This window comes from Thalassophryne amazonica, chromosome 4 (genome assembly GCF_902500255.1).
Source record: "Thalassophryne amazonica chromosome 4, fThaAma1.1, whole genome shotgun sequence".
NCBI lineage: Eukaryota > Metazoa > Chordata > Actinopteri > Batrachoidiformes > Batrachoididae > Thalassophryne > Thalassophryne amazonica.
The window spans coordinates 82,189,361-82,212,206 of record NC_047106.1 but is presented as its reverse complement, the minus strand read 5'-3'; the positions used below and the strand labels follow the sequence as shown (position 1 = coordinate 82,212,206).

General features: G+C 39.0%; 1 long non-coding RNA gene across 1 annotated transcript; it reads left to right on the top strand.

Annotated features, from left to right (window-relative positions):
• Positions 1-1,470: 1,470 nt before the first annotated feature.
• LOC117508406 lies at positions 1,471-22,520 on the top strand. Its single transcript, XR_004560080.1, has 3 exons — positions 1,471-1,992; positions 12,459-12,461; positions 22,509-22,520. It is a non-coding gene; the product is annotated as an uncharacterized LOC117508406 (long non-coding RNA).
• Positions 22,521-22,846: the final 326 nt, after the last annotated feature.

Here is a 22,846-nt window from a genome sequence, read left to right as displayed (position 1 = left end):
ATGTTCACCCATCTAACAAAGTCATTACCCAAGCCAAACCTTTCAAGAGTAAAAAATAAATGTATTGTCTGCTTTTCAGAGAAATGAATAATATTACAGAGAAATATTGGCTTCCTTTTAGTTAGTTAGTTTAGTTTATTCCAAGCCAGCAATATAAAAAACAAAAGATATCATATACATCATATACAATATTCACACTTATAGCAGTAGCGAGAGGAAAAAGAAAAAAAAAAACACCTTGGAAGGGAGTGGGATGAAGACAAGCTTATTTACTCCCACCCCCAAATCAGTCCTTAATAAATTAGAAGGTTGCCGTCATTTACAGCTTCATAATAGAAAAGGAGAAAGAAAAAAAAAACAAAACAGCAGAATAAGCGTACAGTACACACATATGTACACTCATTATATAAATATAAATATACATATACATATATATAAACATATATATATATATATATATATATATATATATATATATATATATATATATATATATATGTTGTGTGGCTGGGGTGCCTGGCTGGCTTTTGTTTCTGTCTTCTGTCTTTCCTTCCAGGTGGCATGCGTTCAGGACTGAGTGGCTGATGTGTGGCTGAGTTATCAGGACCTCACCCTGATCACCTGAGGCTTGTCATGTGCAGCTCATCAGGACTCACAGCTGTGGTGCATCTGTATGGATTGGGGCATGGTTGCATTTAAGTCTGGAGTACACAGTGTGTATTTGCCAGAGACTCGACCTTGTGACCAGACGGGTGGGATCGACGTTTGGAGGGCCATCTCATCATTGTGGGCGCGGGGACCGTGCCAGGTTTGATGCCGTGGTCTGTGGAGGAGGAGGGGGTGGGGTCTCACGCTCGTCAGCGCACTTCCTGGGGTGCTTTGGGTTTTGTGGCTGGCATGAGTGCAGTCGGTGGATGTGGTGTCCCTCACACCTTATTGTGTTGAGCTGTTGTGTTGGTCGTTTGGTCAGCTTCCACTGCAGTGGAGAGTTGAGCTGGGTGTTCCATGCCTGCAGGGTGGGAAGCTGATTGGTGATTAAGCCAGGAAGTGTTTGCTGATTATGTACACCTTTGAGTGGTCTCTCTGTGTGTGGAGTGGTGGACTCACATTATGGTTTCTTCTTTCACAGACTCGATTGGTCGCGGCCACCTGGGGGGTGTCGGTGGGGTCCTTGGGTCCGAACTGTTCTGGCTCCGGACCGTTTGTGCTGCTGGGAGCGCACCGTTTTTCCACCTCGCCAGACCGCGCACTTATTTGTTATTAATTGAGCACTCACTGTTATGTCATTAAATTCTGTTATCCTTTGAACCGTGCTCTGTTTCCTTTATGCTGGGTCCTAATGTCAAACGCTGGTCGGTGCTCCGACTGCGTCCGACACATAACAATATATATATATATATATATATATATATATATATATATATATACATAACTACTTATATGTATACACATCCGTACACACAAGTATTCAATTTAAATATATATATAATTATACAGTTAATTGTAATTCAGTTTATATTTTTATATTTAATAACTATAATTCATTAAATAACTAATTTCATATCTACAAAATATATAAGTATACCTATCTATATGCATTTAATTCATAAAATAATATTACTTGCATGCATACACACATATATAATATAATAATGACTAATAATACTAATGATAATAATAGTCGTAAAACACTGTAGATAATAATTAACACATGAGGCAGTATGGACAACAGACAACACACAAAGGACAAAACAAACACTCCAGAGCCACGTACCATCATTTTTAACTTATTATCATTAACTTTATATTATTATTATTATTATTTATTTATTAAAATTGTTATTGTCATTATTAACTATGTGTGGTGTGAAGTGTTTGTGTTGAGTGCATCAAAAACACAGGGCTTTTGTGAGGTCATATCACGAGATGCCCTGAGATGTCACTGCCCACTAGACCTGGTAAAGGTATGAGGTCGTTGCATTAATATGTCATGTTACATTGATATGTCAGGGCTTACAAATGGATGGTCTCTCAAGGCCGAGACACTACTGAAGTACCATTACTCTTAAATCCTGCAGAGTGTGGATGTCATAGATTGTTGGTACTTGGTACAGGCAGAGTGACAGATGACAGACAAGACATACACACACGTTAATTATTAAACTACTATGTATTATATTCATATCATTATATTTGATTATATGATTAGTATCATATATATATATATATATATATATATATATATTAGTCATACATTATACTATTTAATATCACATTTTATTATATTATGCTATTACTATATTCTACTATATTATATTCTTACTGTATTATATTATACTGTCTTATATTATACTATATTATATTATATTGCACTCACCCCTCCCATCCCCTAGCAACACCCATATAGTGTGACCAAACCATTTCCTTATATTTTGATTTAAAGTGATGGATATTTGAACACTGCCTAAGTTGTAGCCCCAGTTGGTTCCAAAGTTTAACACCACACACAGACACACACAAACTTTTCCTTGTGGTCCTTACAGGATGGACCTTAAAGTTACCACAGCCCCTCAGGTTATAACCTCCTTCTCTGGTTGTGAAGAGCTTTTGAACATTTGCAGGTAACATGCTTTTACTTGCTTTATATAGAAGTTGTGCTGTATAAAAATTAACTAAATCATAAAATTTTAACAATTTGGACTGCAAGAATAAATTATTAGTGTGATCATAAAATCCTACTTTATGTATGACTCTCACTGCCCGTTTCTGGAGGATGAAGAGGGATTGTAGTGAACTTTTATAGTTGTTGCCCCAGATCACGATACAATATGATACAATATGATAAAATCCTACTTTATGTATGACTCTCACTGCCCGTTTCTGGAGGATGAAGAGGGATTGTAGTGAACTTTTATAGTTGTTGCCTCAGATCTCAATACAATATGATAAGTAAGGCAACACTAATGAGCAATACAATAAATACAGTGAATTATAATCCAAGAAATGCTTTGCTTTATTAATAACTGAGACACTTTTAGATACTTTGGATTGTATGTGTCTGATGTGTGATTTCCAGCTCAATTTGCTGTCTATAATAACGCCTAAAAATTTTATTTCTGACACAGTATCTATATCAACATCGTCTATATTTATTTTTTGGTTTAAGTCTTCCTTATAGTGTCCAAAGAACATGACTTTGGTTTTATTTAAATTTAGTGAACGTTTATTAATATCCATCCATAATTTTAATTTATATAATTCATTATTTATAGTAAGTATTAGGTCATGATAACTGTCATTAGAGTAGAATATATTTGTATCATCAGCAAACAAAATTAATTTTAATAACTTTGAGACACCAAATATATCATTTATATAGAGATTAAATAGAACCGGACCCAATACAGAACCTTGTGGGACTCCACATGCTATGTTCAAATATCCAGACTCAAATTCACCCACCTTCACAAACTGTCACAAACTTTCTGTTAGATAGCTTTGAATCCAACTCAAAGCCACTCCCCTAATGCCATATCTCTCCAGCTTTTTGACTAAAATTCCAAGGTTGATAGTGTCAAAAGCTTTTTTTAAGTCAATGAAAATCCCAGCTGCGTATTTCTTTTTATCTAATTGATTTGTGATTTTCTCAACTGCTTCAATTATTGCCATTGATGTCGACCTTCCAGACCTAAAACCATATTAACTTTCATCAATTATATTGTGTTTCTCTATACAATTCTGTAGTCTTTTATTGAAGAGTTTCTCTAATATTTTAGAAAACTGAGGGAGTAGAGAGACCGGTCTGTAGTTGGTGAAGATGTGTTTGTTTCTGTTTTTATAGAGAGGTATTACTTTAGCTATTTTCATTTTGTTTGGAAATTCTTAGTCACTCCAGACAGGAACATTGTACTTGAAATTGTATTCAACTGTCAAGTTGCGTTGTCAAGTTGATTATCCATACCCGTAGAAATTTTACTCGCTAAGTCTGGCCCAACATTTACAAAAAAAAAACTATTAAATTTATTAACAACATCGCACATATTATAATTATCACCGTTATTATCAATAATATAGTCAGGATATGAATAATTATTTTTGTGTCCTTTGATAACACTATTCAAAATTCCCCAAACCTTTTTAATGTCATTTTTATTATTATGTAATAAATTGGTATAATATAATTTCTTGCTAGTTCTCTTAATTTCAGTCAATTTATTTTTATAGCTTTTATATCTATGTTCAGATTCTACATTCCTTAATCTAACAAATTCTCTGTATAAATTGTTTTTCTTTTTACAAGCATTTTGCAATCCATTTGTCATCCATGGACATTTTATTACTCTATTGTTTTTACTAATTTGGTGAATTGGACAGCATTTATTATATATTGCAGTAAAGATTTCTAAAAAATTATTAAATGAAACATCCGCATCACTTTCACTATACACAGTGTTCCAGTCTTGCTCTAGCCGATTTTGATGAAGAGCATTAATAGTTTTATCAATTTTTATTCGTTTGTATATAGGTTTTGGGGTGCCTTACAGGTGCTAAAGTTGTCATCATGTACTATAAAGACAGGTAAATGGTTACTAATGTCACAAATCAGCAGACCACAAGTATTTGTACACTCCATATTGTTTGTGAAGATATTATCAATGAGCGTAGCGCTGTGAGATGTTATTCTACTGGGTTTGGTGATAGTTGGATAGGGGCTCATACTGTACATCCTATTAATATATTCATCAGTTGGTTTGTGATTATTTAGGTTAATCAAATCTATATTATAATCCCCACATATAAATATTTTATTTATTACTTAATACTGAATAACCCTTAACCCTATAAAGCCCACCCTGTGAAATAATTGTCAGAAAATTCTAATTTTTTTAAACAAGAGTCTTTATTGGACCTTTTAACAAATCCACCAAAACAAACAAACAAACAAAAAAACAAAACAAAACAAAAAAACAAAAACCTTTTTGCATATATGAGTTTTTATTTGTATCATATTTGCTACATTGGGCGTTCTAGCATAAAAACATCCATTTTAAATCCAGAGCAAGCATAACATTTGAAACCTATAAAATGCTGCATTTTCTTAGGGAAATTACTGTGGATCACTTGTTTCAGGCAGCCATTAAGAATGTCTCATCTGAAGGCCCTCTGATGCATAAGATACTGACATCTGGTGGTTTGTCTGTGCACTACAAGTATCTCATTGTATACGATGGGTTTTTTGGGGAGAAAATATCACACTGATGAAGCGGACATCTCAGAAAATCCTGTATCAAATATGATACACTTGGCATTATAGGGTTAATGAAGGTGGGAGAGTGCCACACTCAAAGGAGTGGTTGAACATATTCATCATAGGCTCTAATGAAAGACACTGAAATTCTTTAACTTGTTACCGAGACCATCACTGCCTGGTGCTTTGCCTATTTGAAGAAATTAAATGGCCTCACGCAATTCAGCCGCTGACATCGGGGCATTTAATTTAGATTTCTGATCTTGTGATATAGTTAGAGATCAAACTCAGAAAAGAAAGCTTCTATTAATATTTTAGCAATACTAGCTTTTTCTGACATATAATTTTGTATAAAAATTCCCGAACGTGTCATTAATTAATTTAGAATCAGAGGAGCAAGTCCCTGACCCATCTAGAATTGACTCAATAACTTGAGAAGCCCTTCGCTTTTTAGTTAAGTTGGCTAAATATGTCCCTGGTTTGTCCCCATGTTCAAATAATCTTTGTTTTGCATATCTTAATTTTTCCCCTGCTTTCTTTGTTAGTAGGGAGTCTAACATAGAGCGAATAGCAATAATTTCCTTCAATTAACTGGTGTGGAATTCATTATCCGAAGGATGAAGCGATCTTCAAATATCCACATATCCAAAGTTCTGACAAAGGCCAGCGATTTGTTTGGACTGTTTTGATGGGGCTAAGGTACTTAAAGGAAATCTATCCATCAAAGGATTCATAAGGAAAATAAAATCACCTCCTACAATAGTGTTTCCCCCCACAAGACCTGATAACTGGGTAAATGCCTCTGTCAAAAATTTAGGGGATGGCATGGAGGACAGTAAACATTTAAGAGAGCAAAGTCCTCTCCATGTAAAGAGGCTGCAATAATTACAAACCGTCCATACTTATCTTTAATACATTTTAACACTTTGACCGGTAAATTTTTCCTAATGAGTATTGCCACCCCTCTGCTTTTAGTGGTAAAGGATGAGAAGTAAACTTGATCAAAGCCACACTGTTGCATCTTTAAATGCGATGTCCACCCTTTCCTTTTTTAAAGATAACTATTTTTCCGTTTGATGGGTGAGTGGCTTCCCTTAATATTCCACGTGCATAATCTCAATGTGTCACAGGTCATAACCATTTTTACTAAAAAGGTTTAAGCTCCAAAATGTATTAAAATGTCCACCTTGATTTTGTACCTGATTGTAACCCAGCTTAGAGACAAAAAACAAACACACATTACAAATAAGTAATAAGCCAAGTGCTTGCTCACAGGGGGTCGTTTTGACCGTTGGGGTTTTTACGTAATTATTGTATGGCCTTGCCTTACAATATAAAGCGCCTTGGGGCAACTGTTTGTTGTGATTTGGCGCTATATAAATAAAATTGTTTGATTGAATTGATTGATAAAAGAGATGTACAAAGAAAACACACGCACACACACACACACACACACACACACACACACACACACATATATATATATATATATATATATATATATATATATATATATATATATATATATAGACATATCATTGACCAACATGTTTAGCCCACGAACACCATAAAAGTAGAAAATAGGGCAGAGATTAATGTTTGAAATTATTCAGTTTGTTCACATATATAAATAATCCGCTCATAGACAAACTTTGTTCAGAACAACATTGTCCTCCAGATAGGTAACCTGCCCACAGACATAAATTGGCTGGTGGCTCACGTGTAGATCATCTGAGAGTGTCAACAAAAGCCGTGGTTTTAGCAGGGGAGTCAAAGCTCCTGATTTCCCCACCATGGATTATTTTCAGCGTGGCCGGGTAAAGGATCATCTATTTTGCTCCAATATACCGCAGCTGTTTCTTCACATCATCGAAACCTTTCCATTTGCCCAGAACTGCGGCTGACAGATCCTGGTAAAACATGATGTTTGACTCCTGGTACCTTACGGTCCCACTGCGTCTTGCGGTGTCCAGCACCCTCTGTTTGTCAGCGGAGTTGTAGAACCTAATTAGGACGGGTCGCGGCCGCTGGTTCAGTCCCGGTTTTGGTGCTAGTGTGTGGTGAGCTCTTTCAATTTTCATACGGCCAGCTTTCGCCTCCAGCTCGAGCAGGCTGGGTAACCAACTCTGTGCTTTGTATTTGGGTCTCAAGCACCTGGGTCCACCTCTCTGCCATCTCAGAAGTATGTTCAGCCACAGAAATCCTGTTCTCTGCCTCAGCGGTTCTCTCCTTGATTTTTTTCAGCTGCTGAGCCCGGGCCTGTAGCATTTGGGATAATGGTCCCAGCTTCTCACCCTGGATAAGTTTGCTGTTATTTCCTGAATAGTTTGACGAAAAACCAGGTCGAGTGCATCCTTGGTGCTAGCTGTTAGCGGTTGCTGCTGCTCCTCTTCCACTGGGGAAAAGTCGGGCAAGCTAGCACTAGCAATAGTTTCTGGTCTGCTCGTCTTGTTTGACTTTCTACTATCTTTTGGTGGCATCTTGTCCTGGCATCTCAAAAAATACTCATGATGCTCATATTAGAATGCCCGAAATTCGGGGTTTTCACGTATCCCATAATCCCTTGCGTGCCAGAGAGTCGCTGCAGTCAAAACAACATAGAGAATCCACACAATGACAATTGTAAATGAATATTATACTACAAAAATGTCATTTTTTTATGCTTTTCGTCACGTTAATAAGAGACGGCTGCATGATACCCTGAAAACTTGCTAAAACAATTATAACAAATAATCCGTGTCTGCTACGTTTAATCTGCGTGGAATTTAATAAGCGCAAACCGAATTTCAAACATATTATATATATTAGTCTGGAACAAAGAGGACAAACAGTGTTGTAAAGAACAATAATCAAGACGTTAAAGAGCAAACTTCACTTTCCCCCGGAACGACATGAACAGGAAGCGAGTGGAGCTCATAGCAGCTCTCATTGAAAATAACGGAGAGACAGCCTGTGATTCTCACATGTTTACATAAAACAAACACAATAACAACATCTAAAAACCCAGAGAATATATTCACGAGAGTTTTAGGCACAATATAAAAATAGTTTTATGTTGCGATGTTAATTGTGTTGTCCGTGTGTAGCGGTTAAAGTGAAGCGTGATCAGAGCGTCTCAATGCAGTTCTCAATGCTACTGAGATCTCGCAGCGCAGCGACCTCTCTGAAGTTTTCCGGGATTTGAAACCTGAAAAGCCTCAATAGAATTATCATGAATTCTAAATTTGGTGGAAGAATGTAGAAAATATAAGTGTGGTGTGGAGCTCAGAAAAGTCAACCACTCTCTATGCTGCCATCTTGCTCCTCTCAGTTTAGTTCAGAAGGCTCCGGGTTCAAATCCCACCCCTGCCACATTTCTCCATGTAATGTGGAGTTGCGTCAGGAAGGGCATCCGGCGTAAAACCTGTGGGAATTCAACATGCAGATCCATCTTGGATTTGCTGTGGCGACCCTGAGTGCAAACAAGGGAGTAGCCAAAGGGACTTACTTTTTATGTTCTTAATAGTAGTGTTTCATGGAGGACCAGCAAAGTATGAATTTCATTGTATGTTGCAACACTGTGTTTTCACTGTGCATATAACAATAAACACTCTTGACTCTATATCCCATATTTTGTATGTAAAGTTACAGTTTAAGTTTGGGCACTCCTGATAATTTTCATGATTTTCCTTTATAAATCATTGGTTGTCTGGATCAGAAATTGCAGTTAAATACATCATGTAGCAGATGAACACACTGATGTTTGAGAAGTGAAATGAAGTTTCTAGTATTTACAGAAAATGTGCAATAATTATTTAAACAAAATTAAGCAGGTGAATAAATTTGGGCACCCTTGTCATTTTATTGATTTGAATACATTTAGCACTAATTATTGGAACACAAAATTAGTTTGGTAAGCTCATTGACCTTTGACCTCCTTACACAGGTGAATCCAATCATGAGAAAGGGCATTTAAGGTGGCCATTTGCAAATGGTTCTCCTCTTTGTATCTCTTCTAATGAGTGTCAACATGGGAGCCTCTAAACAACTCTCAAATGACCTGACCACAGGCACAGTACTAGTTAAGGCCCGAAGTGGCAGGCCAAGAAAAATCTCAGATAAGCTGAAGCAAAGGATGGTGAGAACAGTCATAGTCAACCCACAGACCTGCTCCAAAGACCTACAACATGATCTTGCTGTAGATAGTGTCTCTGTGCATCGTTCAACTATACAGCGCACTTTGCACAAAGAGATGCTGTATGATGCTGTAATGCAGAGGAAGACTTTTCTGCGTACACTCCACAGAGTCGCTTGAGGTATGCTAAAGCACATTTGAACAAGCCAGCTTCATTTTGGAATAAGGTGTTGTGGACTGATGAAACTAAAATGGAGTTATTTGGACATAACAATGGGCGGTATGCATGGCTGAAAAACAACACAACATTCCAAGAAAAACACTTGCTACCTACAGTAAAATTTGGAGGTGGTTCCATCATGCTGTGGGGCTGTGTGGCCAGTGCAGGTACTGGGAATCTTGTTAAAGGTGAGGGTCACATGGATTCCAGTCAATACCAGCAGATTCTTGAGAACAATGTTCAAGAATCAGTGACAAAGTTGAAGTTGTGCCGGGGCCGGATCTTTCAACACATGACAACGAGCCTAAACACTGCTCAAAATCTACTAAGGCATTCATGCAGAGGAACAAGTACAACATTCTGGAAAGGCCATCTCAGTCCCCAGACCTGAATATTATTAAAAATCTGTGGTGTGATTTTAAGCGGGCTGTCCATGCTTAGAAACCAACAAACCTGACTGAACTGGAGATGATTTTTAAAGAAGAATGGTCCAAAATACCTTCAGCCAGAATCCAGACTCTCACTGGAAGCTATAGGAAACGTTTAGAGGCTGTTATTTCTGCAAAAGGAGGATCTACTAAATATTGATGTATTTTTTTTCTATAAATCATATAAACTTCATTTCACTTTTCAAATATCACTGTGTTTGTCTGCTATATGATATATTTAACTGAAATTGCTGATCCAAACAACCAATGATTTATAAAGGAAAATCATGGAAATCATTAGGGTGCCCAACTTTTACATAAACTGTACATATTGACTGTTGCACACTCCATACGTACTGTGGAGGTACTAATCACTAATAACTAATCACAATCAAATGAGTGAGCAAAGTGATTAAACACATTTAAGATACTGATTCAGACATATGTTTGTACATGTCATACAAAGATTTGATGAAGCTTCACACAATTTATAAGTCTGTGCCATACACACCATAAATATGTACATATGTACAGTTGTGCTCAAAAGTTTACATACCCTGGCAGAATTTTTGCTCTCTTTTTTTTTTTGGACATTTTTAAGAGAATGTGAATGACAACACAAAAACTTTTTTTTCACTCATGGTTAGTGGTTGGGTGAAGCCATTTATCGTCAAACAACTGTTTCCTCTTTTTAAATCAAAATGACTATAGAACTACCCAAATGACCCTGATCCAAAGTTTACATACCCCTGTTCTTAATACTGTGTATTGCCCCTTTAATATCAATGACAGCTTGGAGTCTTTTGTGGTAGTTCTGGTTTCCAATGCAATCGAAGAGATCAATAAACATGTGGACCAAAGGGAATTAGTAATAGGTCTATACACTGACTTCAGAAAGGCTTTCAACACAATCAGTCATAACATATTATTTCAAAAGTTGGAACTTTATGGGATTAGAGAAGTGGCTCTGAATTGGATTAAAAGTTATTTGCAAAACAGGAAGCAGTTTGTTAAAATCGGGGACTGCTGTACTGCATATCTGGACATCATTTGCGGGGTTCCCCAGGATTCTGTGCTGGGATCAAAATCATTTGTTTTATATATTAATGATTTATGTAAAGTTTCCAATGTGTGTAAACAGTTCTCTTTGCTGATGACACAAACCTGTTTAGTTCTGGAGAGAATTTGCAGCAATTATTGTTTGATTGTTTGATTTGAGAACTGAAATAATAAAGTTGAGAATTGGTTTGACATGAACAAACTGTCATGAAATTGGTCTAAAACTAAAATGATGTTATTTGGAAATTATAAACAGGATGTACAAATACAGTTAAATATGCTTGGGGTAAATACAGATTGTGTCAAGGTGAATAAGTTGTTAGGTGTGATTATTGATGATAGAATTAACTGGAAAGCACATATTCAACATATCCAAAAGAAAGTTTCTAAAAGTATCACAGTATTAAATGAGGCAAAGTACATTCTAGAGGGTAAATCACTACACACTCTGATCCGATACCGAGTAAATACAGGCCCAGTATTGTCGATATCGATACCGATACTTTTTCATATTTAAGCTTCATAGCTCCAAAGGATCCAAAAGACCTAGGATAGAATTTTGCTAATCATTGCACGTGACAATAAAATACTTTATCACAATCAACATTTTTGTTTAAAAAAAATCACTCAACACAACTTAAAACAAAATCTCCTGAGGTAGAGGGCTGACAAACCACAATAAAAGGGTGCACTGCCCCGTGTTGTGTGACATAGTGCAGCACTGCTCTTACAGAGAGTAGACTTTGATGAATCTGCGTGCGCAGCAGTCAGTGTGTGCGGGAAAGAAAAAAACTTGAGTATCGATCTTTTTACACAAGGATTGTTCAATATCAATATCAGCGCTGGTATCGATATTATCGATATTAGGATCGATCCGCCCACCTCTAGTGATCAGTACATCTAATATTTAAAGTGTCTAACGTCTCTGTGTGTGTGTGTGTGTGTGTGTGTGTGTGTGTGTGTGTGTGTGTGCGCCCGCAGGGTCAACCCTTATATGGGCAAAGAGATGGAGAATGGGTGACACCATGAATGCCCTGGGCAAGAAAAATGAAACCTGAACATGCTCTCATCCTAAAATTTAGCAGCAAGCTCTGCTAACAGGCTAATCTTGGTTCAGGTGTTTATTAAATCATATTTTTGGGGGCTGAGCGGTGGTTCTCACGATAGTTTTGCTTTGGTGTGGCCATTACAAATTCTAAACTGCTTATTTCCTCAGTAATTGTGGATTAACTAGACCTAAATTCATCATGCTACCGACAGCCTACCACATGCTGGGTAATTGGGAGAGTCAGGAGTTTTCCCTGTGGGCTGGTCCAACCTGGGGCCGTTGTGAGGGGTGTTAATATATGCATACATATATGACGACTAACTGTTAGGCTACACAGCAAGACAGTGTTATAGTATAGTGTTATAAATGTTTTACAATCATGAAAATTCACAAGAAAATAATTTAAGACTGCTTCTTTTGCAACGCTGTTATCTTTTCTAAAGCCTAAGGTAAGGACATACCATTACATGTTTAACACCCCTATGTATTCATTACAGTTAGTTCAGTCCAATCAAGCACTGTGCGCCCAGATGGGACTTGCGCTACTAGCAAGTATAGGAGGAGTGAACCTGTGAGTGAAAAGATGGACAGAAAAAAGCCAGGTGGAGCTGAAACAGCTAGATTAAGAAAAAGATTTGAAGCTTTGGAGTTTGCCAAGTGTGCAAAGCTCACAGATATTTTTTCAAGAAGACAGAGCGAAGAGGGAAATGGTAAATAGGGCCAGGCATAACAGGCTACGTGCCTGTTGATGCCAGGATGTCAGCCGTATCAACATTTGTAGTACAGTACCACCTCTTCCAGCTACTTACAGACTTCACTGACTTGGCTGGGCAGACACTGTACGATATTTTCAATCATTGTACTTGGCTCCAGCTCAAACTGTACGACAAAACCGCAGGGTTTAAAAGTTCAGAGCGCATGATTCATGTTCTCACGCTGTACAGCCTGATGCTCTGATGCGTTCTGACTGCTCACATTGTACGTTTAAAAATCACACGTCGGGGTCGCGTTTCTTTTAAAAAAAAAATGTATTTCATGCCTATCAGCGCGCACAGTGAGTGAAATCAGGTGGGGAGACTGAACGTACGAGGTCTGTCAATAAAGTAACGGTCCTTTTTATTTTTTTCAAAAACTATATGGATTTCATTCATATGTTTTTACGTCAGACATGCTTGAACCCTCGTGCACATGCGTGAGTTTTTCCACGCCTGTCGGTGACGTCATTTGCCTGTGAGCACGCCTTGGGAAGGAGTGGTCCCGCCCCCTCGTCGGATTTTTATTGTCTGGAAATGGCGGAATGAAAAGGACTTTTTTTCCATCAGAATTTTTTCAGAAGCTGTTAGAGACAGGCACCTGGAAACCATTCGAAAAATTTATCTGGCTTTCGGTGAAAATTTTATGGGCTTCACAGAGAATAAGGACTGTTACTACAGCTTTAAGGACCCCTTAAAGCTCCGAGCTGCGACGACGCGGCACAAGCCACCAGACCATTTCTAAACGGATGGCTCTGTGGATATGAGACCGTCGTGTGCTCTTTCTCTGGTTATCACAAGAGCTGGACATCAGCCATTTTCCGGCAGATTTCACTTTTAAGAAGAGATTTTGTCATGGAAAGCCGCGCGGAGGCTTCGCGCGTAAAGACCGATTCGCTGTGGAAGCGAGACAAAGGAACACCTCCATTTCGGCGTGTCAGAGGACAAGTTTGGACAGGGCTTTTTTTAAGGATTTTTTACAACTGCACATTTATGGAAATTTGGCACCAAATGAGAATTTTCCAGGGTGATGGGGCCTTTGCCTACAGTGATAGTGAGGTGTGAGGACACTGGTGACTGGTCACTGTCATGGGGCCGGGGCTGTACACCTTCAGCCTTCCCTACTTCAGCCTGACCCTACTCTGCCAGAGAGATAAATCATAATTGGATATGATTGCTGGTTTTATAATGTAAATATCAGAACCCTTTTACAAGGGATACATGTTTATTAGGAAAAGACCACCAAGAAACACCTACACTAAGGCATGTAGCTTTAGTTGCTAATTTACCACCAGGGGTAGCTAGAGGTAGCAGGGTCTCCTGCAGGGGGCAGTTTCTTTTCCTCAACTTCCTTTCTTCATCTCAGGCAGCAAGACACAATGATAACATACTGAATTACCTCATTCACACAAAACTGTCCTCAATGCCACAAGAATTCAGCCTTCACTGCCCTTCAGGACATGACTGACTGTTTCATACACCTGCCTTGAAGGCTCTATATGTAAGTAGTACTACATGAATAACATTAAACATGAATATTATAGCTAGACTATTATACCATAGGCCTGTAATATCTGCCAGGCTATTGAGGCTAAGATCATCAGTAAGATGTTTTGGCTTATGCTAATTAGTTGTGCAACCTGCACACAAAAGCAAGCTTAACTGCTTAAGTGTGAGTCTGCACAAATTAAATTTAAACAGAGGATTTTAAATGGACTTCCACATGATTGGAAATTGTAAGGAAAAAAAACCCTCTCCATTTCTCTCACCTTGCAGATTTGCCCACTGATGTAATTTGTACCCAAATCATGGCCAGTAAAGATAGTCAACGAGCATTCATGAATAGATGGTTGCAGAATCAAGTAACAGACAGCAACAAAGATGCAGAAAATGAGCTACAAAAGAGTGAAAGGGCTTTAACAGAAGCTGCAGAACCAGAGCATGATGAATGAGAGCATTCTTGCTGTCGTACTGGAGCCCAAAGAAAAAGAAAGTACGACTACCTCAAAACAAGACACAATAAAGGAAAACTCACACTGGAATAAGCTGACACACATGCATAGAAATGGCAGACATTTTGTGAGATGTAATGTGTGTCATGATGATTTGGACACAGTAAAGAAACACACCTGGAAAGGCAAACTGCCTAATATTGTTTTGGAGGAGGGTGCTGTGTACAGAGAAGCAACAGTCACTAACCATTTTGAATCTGATCTCCATCAAGCTGTTGTAAGCCAAAAAAGACATTCCAGTTTATTGAAAACAGAGATACTAGAACAAACACCAATGGGAATGGCAGTTTCAAAAGCTAATGAAGAATTAGCCAACAAAATAGGAGGCTTGTTGACACGTTTATGCTGATGCCAAGCGACTTACCCTGTCAGCATACTCATTCCCAATGTGGATAGTTGTGAGCAAAAAAGCACAAGCCTTCAGATTCAATGATAAGTCGCACGATCTGACAGGAAGCAAATTGAGTGAAGACCTTCAATATGTCTCACCTGCATCCCATCATGAGTTCTTGGAAGAAATTATCAAAGTTGACAGAGCTCACCTCTTGGAAAGAATCGAGAAGTCACTGGCAGTGTCACTGCGCTGTGATGGATCTGTCGACCGAACACAAATTGACAAAATCTAAGTTTTGGCAAAACTTGTTGGTGAAGATGGTGAAGAAGACTTAGTATTTCTTGGTGCTGAAGAGCCTACTGCCAGAGGGGCCAGTGGAGTGTATGATGCTGTAGTAAGAGCTTGCCAAAAAACTATTGGTGATGATGCAATGCCTCTGCTGAGAAGTGTTTCTTCAATTGTAACTGATGGAGCCAGTGTCAACACTGGCGAAAAGAATGGCTTATGGGCACAATTTGATGAGGCAGTACAGTCCAATATTCCAACCATGAAGATTTGGTGTGCAGTGCATAGGTCCCAGCTGGCATGGAAATCTGTAACTGACAGTATTGAAGAGGTTAGCCACCTCCTGCAAAAGCTTGCAGGCATGTCCTCCTACTTCCATACATCAGGGCTGCGTACAAGGGAACTGAAAGATATTGCATCTGAAAATAACCTTGAATACCTATCTCTGCCTCGTATGTTTGAGGTTAGATGGACTCAGTTCACCAATTCCATGCTCCAGTCCGTTTTGGTCTCATGGAACGCACTTGTCTTGTACTTCAAGAGTGCTCCAGCAAGAGATGTACAAGCTAAAGGTATTCTGACTTTCTTAACAAGCAAGCAAAACCTGGAATTCTTGGCATATATTGCTGATATACTGTCAGTTTTCTCCCGATTTCAACAAAGAATTCAAGCTGATGATGTAACAGTAATAAATCTACATGAACAAATTCAACTTGTGAAAACTAACTTAGCAAACTTGGAAGTCAATGATCTGCTTGGTGGTTGGGTGGCAGCCCTGAAAGGCCAAATTATTAGTGATGAAAATGGATTCTCTCTGAAAGGGATTGAGCTGACTGACCACATCAGGCAAAGAAGAGGCCATCACTTGTATGTCACAGACCAGTGGGATACCGCTACTGTACGGCATGAAGTCATAGAGGCTGTCACAAACTTTTTGGACCAACGGTTTGATGCTGATGGAGATCTAATGGTGCTTATCTCCAGGCAATCCACACACAGATCTGCCCAGACCTTGACCTCATGGAATTGGATTTGGAATATCGGGATGCAGTGAATTCAGATTTGACCAGTGGCACGTTGGCTTCTTTAAGCTTGTCTGAGTTGGTTAAGAAACTTGCTGGATCTGAAGGAAGTTTCCATAATCTGTTGGTGGCTTTAGCCCGTATACTTGCAGCCAAGCCTCACTCTGCAGATGTTGAACATATCATTAGCTCCAGTAATGTGCTGAAATCAGATGACAGAATGAGTATGTCTGTTGAAACCGAGAATTTATACCTTTATGTGCATCACAATATGGTGGACATAGAAGAGTGGGATCCAAGACCAGCCGTTTCATCATGGCTTCAGACAAAGTCACGCTGCCACAGAGACAGACCAAAAGTTCGTCTTCAGCCTTACTTCTCTGGGGTGTTTGCAGAAGTAAGCAAGGCCAATAAACGGGAAGGTTCTAACCCTGAAATGGCTGGCCCCTCAAAAAAACGTGCCTTTTGAAGTTCATGATATATTATCTCTTGTATTTTGCATTTCTTAATGAGAGATTTTCTTGCGCATGGTGAACATACTCACCGTGAGTAACCCCTTTCAGCTACTCGTTCTCTTCATGTGTAGTGGTTAAGGACAGGATTGTATGGCTTGCTCACCATGCGCAGGATATCTAGCAGTGCTAGATTTTCCATGCACGGTGACCATACTCACAGTCCGTGTGTAGTGACTAACGAATCGTAGGGACCTGACTTACTTATGACCAACAGGATATAGGGAATTTGACCTGTCCTACATTCCAGCCATGTGGCCTGGTTTAGTATCAGTGTCAGGGCCTAATGGGGCCATGGGGTTGACAAGTAGCAGGAAAATGTTCTGTGTGTAGCGACTTACTACTGGGTAGCAGAAAGGGGTTGCATACATGGTGAGCATGCTACTGGTGCGCAAGGAAACCATCATGTGCAATGGGTTTTAGAGTACGTTCTGATTTTGTAGGCCTACTGTATGCACTACATTGATTGTAATAGTTTTCTTTCCTGGAATAAAGATCAATTTTGCAGCCCTGATTTTCAAGTTTGTCAGAGAGCTATACATTTTACTGCAAAAAAGCATAAATTCAATACTGCACAAAATCCTTTTTACAACTGCACACTTTTCTTTTAAACTGCATGTTCAGGGGGTCTAGTGCACGTTAAAAAAAGCCCTGAGTTTGGACATGCCTCTCGGCTTTCAGTGCTTACCAGTCCAGTAAGTATCAGAGAAATTGTGGAGAGCTGGACATGTCCAAACTTGTCCTCTGTCTCTAACAGCTTCTGAAAAAATTCTGATGGAAAAAAAAGTCCTTTTCATTCCGCCATTTCCAGACAATGAAAATCCGACGAGGGGGCGTGCTTACAGGCGAATGACGTCACCGACAGGCGTGGAAAAAGTCACGCATGCGCACGAGGGTTCAAGCATGTCCGACGTAAAAACATATGAATGAAATCCATATAGTTTTTGAAAAAAATAAAAAGGACCGTTACTTTATTGACAGACCTCGTATATGCCCGCCACGCGCGCACACAGCAGACAGCAACATGATTCATGAGAAGACGGTAAAAAAAGAAAACAAACCATAACAGGTGTTGGTACTTACACTGTTGTATAAATAAACTATATTTCATACGGAGTCTTACAGCTGCGCAAGGTGTAGCAACTTATTCCCTCATCTGTCGTAAATCCTGTTGTGTGTCTGTGTGGGTGTGTGTGTGTGTGTGTGTGTGCGTGCGCGCATATACGTTCAGTCTCCTCCCACCTGATTCCACTCACTGTGTGCGCTGACAGGCATAAACTTTAATATGATATTAGGTTATTGCGAGGGAACGCAATTAAAAAAAACACAAGACTTTACATGAGATCACTGTTTGCTCTCTCCGGTGTTTGCACACGCACAGTGTGCGACGTAATCAGCATGTAGACGCTTGTAGCTGCTTCAACAGCGTGGAACCCTCATGAGTCACGACGTCCGACCAAAATATCAAACAGGGTTGATATTCATCCGACCATATGATTCCCCATCGGGAGGTGGTCGTGAGATGTTAAACGCAGCTCGTTAGTCCATGTAGACGCAGGACGCAGGACGCAGGATGCACGATTAAGCTGAAACTCGGCGCGATCCAAAAAAATTCTCGCACAAGTGAAAAATTGGCTGAAAAAGGGCCAAAAATCGCACAGTGTAAGCCCAGGTAGTGCACTGGTGAGTTAACAATATCGTTCTTGTTTTAACTAACTAACTTTTACTTTTTATTATAAGCCACACAGTCAGTCAGCACATAAATGCTGGATTTAAATGCCACAGCAGAACTCTTATTATCTCTGTGCGCTGGCGGTTTGTGGGCCGGTTGGATATGAAACTCCCGGGCTGAAAAATGTTCCCAGCACACCCCTGCCGACAGCTGCTAAAAATGCAAATGCTGTTAGCGTGTAAAATGACATGACAAGATAAATTCTCTCAACATAAATACTGATGTGCATACATCTTAGATGATTTGATTGGAGAATTAACTACACAACAAGCCATATTAGTACACATATTTGTAATGAAATGCTCAAAAAACAAAACAAACAAACAAATTGATCATACATGTGCTGTACATGTGTTTTTCACACAAAAAAATGACAGTACCCATGGCACAGTTCATTCTCTGACTAATATAATATGTTCACTGCATTAAAAAAAAATTGCATTATTATTATTCTTTCCAACATGTATTTCTGCTAGTAATTTAAATACATCAAACACTGAAGGAATATCACTGAAACTGACAAGAAACCTGAAGAAAACAGAAATGGGGCCTATGTCTAAAGTTCCTCAGTGAGCTTGCTGTTGTCACAGATCCTGTTTCTTTGGAGTGTGCCTACGTCCAGCGATGGGTCATCAACAATAAATAGATTAACGTGTGTAATGCCCACAAGCAGCCCTTGGTTATTCACTAAAAAAAAAAAAAGCTGCAGCTGTTGTGCAGAGGAATTAGGAGATGTGTGTTTGTTGCACGTGTGAGGCAGGGCTAGGCAACCTCAACATATATGAAAATGCTTCTTCAAATGCGTGCATGAGTCCAAACCTGTGTGTGCATGTGTGTTAATGGGAAGCAGTCAGAGGACTGCTGACGGCTCCATAAAGGAGCCTTTGAATGGTTTGGCTCTGCTAAATTCATAGCAGATGTGTGGGGAAGAATATCCACTCAGGCTGAGTGGCCCTTCACTGCAAAGGCGACATGAGTCCAATCCAGGGGAGGCAGACAGGAGCCAGGAGACGCACATGCTGGGCGACCTCCAGTCACAGGGAACTCTGGCACGAAGACACTTTTCTTTGAGCCACTCTGACTTTTAAAATGTAAATATTTTTTTTCCTGAAAGAACAACTCTGAGTTCCCTGCATTCGTCTCCGGGCAGGTTTTCCATTCCAGCGTAGAAGTTCACGCAAGGTGCATGCTTCAGGGATGGCCGCCACACTCCGGCCTTCTGGCTCCCCGCGGACCCTAGGAGTCTGGAGTAGTCTGAGGCCAGGCTTTGTGCCACCTTTCCTGGCTCTGACTGACGCCATAGGAGGGGTGAGGAGAGACTGGCGCCTTGCTGCCAATTAACATCCCCTCACACTGAGAGCACGTCCAGGTAACATGTGATAGGCCAGACTCTGTGCAGCAAAGAGGCCGGCAGGCAGACACTCAGGCAGGTTAAGACCCGGGAATGTGTCCTTGTGCTGGACATCTGTCAGTGATATGATCTCACCAAAGTGCTTGTCCAAATGGTGGGTCACACGATAAAAAGGAGTGAGACTACATTATTCATGAGCTGCTCTCATCCAAACACTCTGCTGCTGTGCAATAAAATCCCAGATGAATAACGTTACAACTGTCTCAGCTTTGTATTCTGTTAACTTTAATCACTTAGTTTTTTGTATTCAGTTTGTTAGATTTGTTGTCATTGTACTTTATATGAAGGGTTGAGATGCAAAACCCAGTTTGTACAAAATGTACATTTTTAGTTGAGGTCAACACACTTGACTGCTTCGGAAACTGTCAAAGTGTAAAATATTAAAGAATGTACCGTTTTATTTTTGGAAATCTGTCCATTTTTGAATGCATTTGCCTTTAAATCCCCATCTTAAATGGCAGTTTTCCTCATTTAAATAAATGGAGTGACTGGATTTCCATCTGAAAAATTATTTTTTAAAATGATCAGTTATCTTTTATTCTGTTTTAAATTATGGTATCTTCATAGTGTGCTAGTTTTAGTCCATTTTTGTTTTCAGGTAGTTAGATTTATATTCGGTTGGATTTATATTTTGTTGTTTTAGTGTCAGCTTTATATTTGATTTTATATTCCAATAGCTTTATTATTCTCTCTGTTTTTATTCCAGTTCTGTGTTCAGTTAATTAGTTAGTTTTTAAAAATTCTGTTAGTTTTGTATTAATTTGTTTAGAATCAGTTAACTTTATATTCTCTTGTCTTATATGCTGTTTTGGTTTGTATTCTATTATTTTTCGACTGAGTTACATTTATATTCTGTTGTTTTACATTCTGTTACCTTTGCATTCTATTGGTTTAGAATCAGATAGGTTATATTTTATTGCAACGCAATCTGACACGAAGGCATCACAAAATTGAACACATGTTCATAGTGGTATCTCAAAAATATTACCTGACGGCATCATGAAATTTGGGGTGACACGGGTAGAGGCAAAGACGGTGTTCAGATTATGGCTAGGGTTAGGATTACAATGAATGAGTGAAGGTTGACCGTGTTATGAAAATGTAATATACAGTTGTATGTAAAAGTTTTTCTTTATATATCATTGGTTGTTTGGATCAGCAATTTCTGTTAAACATATCATATAGCAGACAAACACAGTGATATTTGAGAAGTGAAATGAAGTTTATAGGATTTACAGAAAGTGTGCAATAATTATTTAAACAAAATTAGGCAAGTGCATAAGTTTTCATCCCAACAGAAAAAACATCAATATTTAGTAGATCCTCCTTTTGCAGAAATAACAGCATCTAAATGCTTCCTATAGCTTCCAATGAGTGTCTGGATTCTGGTTGAAGGTATTTTGGACAATTCTTCTTTACAAAACATCTCAGGATTGTTGGTTTCCGAGCATGGACAGCTCGCTTAAAATCACACCACAGATTTTCAATAATATTCAGGTCTGGGGACTGAGATGGCCATTCCAGAACATTGTACTTGTTCCTCTGCATGAATGCCTTAGTAGATTTTGAGCAGTGTTTAGGGTCTTTGTCATGTTGAAACATCTAGCCCTGGCACAACCTCAACTTTGTCACCGCTTATTGTTATGTCCCAATAACTCAGTTTTAGTTTCATCAGTCCACAGCACCTTATTCCAAAATGAAGCTGGCTTGTCCAAATGTGCTTTAGCATACCTCAAATGACTCTGTTTGTGGTGCGTACACAGAAAAAGTTTCCTCTGCATTACAGCGTCATGCAGCATCTCCTTGTGCAAAGTGTGCTGTATAGTTGAATGATGCACAGAGACACTATCTGCAGCAAGATCATGTTGTAGGTCTTTGGAGCAGGTCTGTGGTTTGACTATGACTGTTCTCACTATCCTTCAGCTTATCTCAGCTTATCTGAGATTTTTCTTGGCCTGCCACTTCGGGCCTTAACTTGTACTGTGCCTGCCCAAGGGACCCTTGGTATTCAGTTAGCTGTATACTAGCTGATCACCCGCTCCAGGGTGGGTTTGATTTAGAGACTGAAATGAAAACTTCATCTCCACCACCATAGCTATCACCTCCCACATATCCCGGATTCTAAAGAACTGAGAGGGACATATACACATACACACATGCACACACACACACACACACACACACACACACACACACACACACACACACACACACATGCACGCATGCACGTACATACGTACGCATAGACATGCGTGCGAGCAAACACATATATACACACACGCACACAGAGAGTTGTCTCTTAGTATATAGATTCAGTTAATTTTAATTTAGCTAGCTGTATTATAGCTCAGTTAGCTTTACAGTTACGGATATACAACCCCTGGCAAAAATTATGGAATCACCGGCCTCAGAGGATGTTCATTCAGTTGTTTAATTTTGTAGAAAAAAAGCAGATCACAGACATGACACAAAACTAAAGTCATTTCAAATGGCAACTTTCTGGCTTTAAGAAACACTATAAGAAATCAAGAAAAAAAGATTGTGGCAGTCAGTAACGGTTACTTTTTGAGACCAAGCAGAGGAAAAAAATATGGAATCACTCAATTCTGAGGAAAAAATTATGGAATCACCCTGTAAATTTTCATCCCCCAAATTAACACCTGCATCAA